This window comes from Sinocyclocheilus anshuiensis, unplaced genomic scaffold (genome assembly GCF_001515605.1).
Source record: "Sinocyclocheilus anshuiensis isolate Anshui unplaced genomic scaffold, SAMN03320099.WGS_v1.1 scaffold796, whole genome shotgun sequence".
NCBI classification, from domain to species: Eukaryota; Metazoa; Chordata; class Actinopteri; order Cypriniformes; family Cyprinidae; genus Sinocyclocheilus; species Sinocyclocheilus anshuiensis.
In genome coordinates this window covers 606,279-609,241 of record NW_015557105.1, presented here as the reverse complement: position 1 = coordinate 609,241, position 2,963 = coordinate 606,279, and the positions used below count along the sequence as shown (strand labels likewise).

Sequence of the window (2,963 nt, the reverse complement as noted above, 5' to 3'; positions counted from 1 at the left end):
CTGACTTATTTACAAAAAATGAACACTTCATGCACATTTTTGCAGTTTTAAATTAATTCGAGCAATAAATTATATATAATTGTACAAAATAATCAACAAAATTCTATATAATTCTGTATAAAATACATTATTATATAAAATAATTATTATGCGTGAAATATATATAATTGTGTGGGAGTTTATGTGTGTATATAAATGAACCATTATAGCTTTTTCTTTAGATTTATTGAAAGGTTAGAACATTAAACTAAGAAACCTTTTGTGGTGTTCAGGTGAAAGTTTGTTCATAGCTCATTCTCTATATAATTGTATTTTTTACTCATTCACAGGCAAGTTGAATTTGCCGAGAAAAGTAAGTATTCGTTTGTTTGCACTCTTCTAATTGTGTTGTGATGAAGCAATTGCTTAATGTAGACGACACACTTCATCATAACCGTCCATCTGACAGATCGAGCCCGAGTCACGAAGGGTCTTCCTGATGTGGTGGCAATAATGGAGAATAAGGTACGAGCATCCATCACTGCTGTGAACTCATTCAGCTCACATCAGAACCAGGCACTGAACTGTGCTCTTTCTCTTTAGTCTCTCTGTCTGACGTGTTTTGCCGACGGCAATCCTGTGCCGGAAATGTTCTGGCTGAAGAACGACAGAGAAGTCACCTCCACCGGCCAGTATAACATTAAAAACAAGAATAAATCCTCCACTCTCACTATAAACCACGGGACCATGGAGGACTCGGGCAACTATAGCATCAATAAACACGGATCGCAGACGGTCCTCGTGACCGTCAGTGCGTATAAACGTGGAGAAAAGCCTCGAGCAGATGCAGTGCAAATGTAACTGTAAGTGCCACAGTGATAGAGTAAAGTTATATTGTGCCGCATCAATGATGGTGAATCTATTTTTATTAAAATCAACAATGGTTTGGCCTCATTTACATGGTGTGTGTTCATTTTGGAGCCTGTATGACGGCACCTGCCCAACCGTCAGGACTTGTACAACTCCAGAGTAGTGCTGGGCGGTATACCGGTTTTATTTTGGATGCGATTAATCGTTTGACAGCACTAATAAAAACTATAATAATATCTCAATGATACTTTACTAAAGCAACACTGGTTCAGTTATTCTTTTCTTTCTGGTTTTTGATTTACAGTCACATTCGGTGTCTGTTTTCTCTTTGATTGTTTCATTTTCTCGCTGTGACAGAGACAAGAGAATTGGCCTGGAGGAGCGGACGAAGCCGGGCAGCAGCATGCAGAAGGTTTGGATTGAGATATTCAGCCCCACAGAAAAGGATAAAGGGAAGTACACCCTGGAGATGTTCGACGGCCAGGAAACACACGAGCGCTCTCTGGATCTGTCTGGACAAGGTAGAGCGGACTCGAGCAGGAGAATCAATCACCTCAACACTAACACGGCTCTTTCTTCTCTGCAGCGTTCGCAGATGCTTTGCTGGAGCACCAGACACTGAAGTAAGTCAAGATTCAAATTTGACCTCTGACCCGCTAAACTCCAACCTCTTTGGTTACCGTTGCTAACTTAGACAAGCCTTACAAAAGATTCTATAGAAACGAATAGAGATGGCTGTGAACAGTGTGATATATATATATATATATATATATATATGAAATTATCCCTATGGAATATTCATATTTATGTAACATACTGCTATTTTTTAATATTACTTATAGTTAACACACTGTAACAATACACTATATTTAATATCCTAGATTTATTATTATTTATAGTTGTATACTTACATAGCTATAAATAATAATAAATCTAGGATATTAAATATAGTGTCACAGATATAACTATTTACAAAACATTAATTGAAAATAAAATGCTCACACTATGTTTGTTTTTTGCTATATTAAAATAATATAAACAGCATATTGTATGTAGCATATATAATTGTATAAAATAATATACATTATATATCATATAAATGATATGAAAATATAATATAAAAAATATTATGGTTCAGTTGGAAGATTTCTCCAGTGCTGTCCCGCAAACGCGAGGTCTGACCTTCCCGGAGAAGTGTCGCCTCTCTCGGCGTCTGTTCTGTGCAGTGAGCACCAGAGAAGAAGCGCATTCAGACTCGTCAATAAATGAGTACAAAACAGCGTTTCCATGCAATATCACATGCACTTTTTAGTTTATAGAAACGAATAGAGATGGCTGTGAACAGTGTGATATATATATATATATATATATATATATGAAATTATCCCTATGGAATATTCATATTTATGTAACATACTGCTATTTTTTAATATTACTTATAGTTAACACACTGTAACAATACACTATATTTAATATCCTAGATTTATTATTATTTATAGTTGTATACTTACATAGCTATAAATAATAATAAATCTAGGATATTAAATATAGTGTCACAGATATAACTATTTACAAAACATTAATTGAAAATAAAATGCTCACACTATGTTTGTTTTTTGCTATATTAAAATAATATAAACAGCATATTGTATGTAGCATATATAAAAAAAAATACCGTCATGTACCGTGAAACCGGTATAGTTTTGAAAAATACCGTGATATAGATTTTTGGTCATATACTGCCCAGCACTACTCCAGAGTGAATAAACGGGCAGGTAACAGACCCCTCTCACCCCGGACACAACCTGTTTGCAGTTCTCAAAATAAATATAAAATTATATTTAAAATAATAATAATCAAATATGTGTGTATTCATTAATTAAACAAAATTAAATAAAATATCATTAAAAATAACATTTATTAACTACTTAGTTATTTACAAAAATGAATTGAACATAAAATGACATGGCAAAGCACTTTATGCATGTTTTTGCTTTTTTTAATAAAAAATAGAAAAAATAGTAAAGTAATTGTATAAAATAATAGATATTATATTTAAAACGAATTATTATATAGTATAATTATTCTATTTAAAATATATGTGATTGTGTTTT

General features: G+C 33.0%; 1 pseudogene; it reads left to right on the top strand.

The window, feature by feature from the left end:
* LOC107677645 (myomesin-3-like) overlaps positions 1-843 on the top strand; it is a 62,141-nt pseudogene extending 61,298 nt beyond the window's left edge.
* The last annotated feature ends 2,120 nt before the right edge of the window (positions 844-2,963 follow it).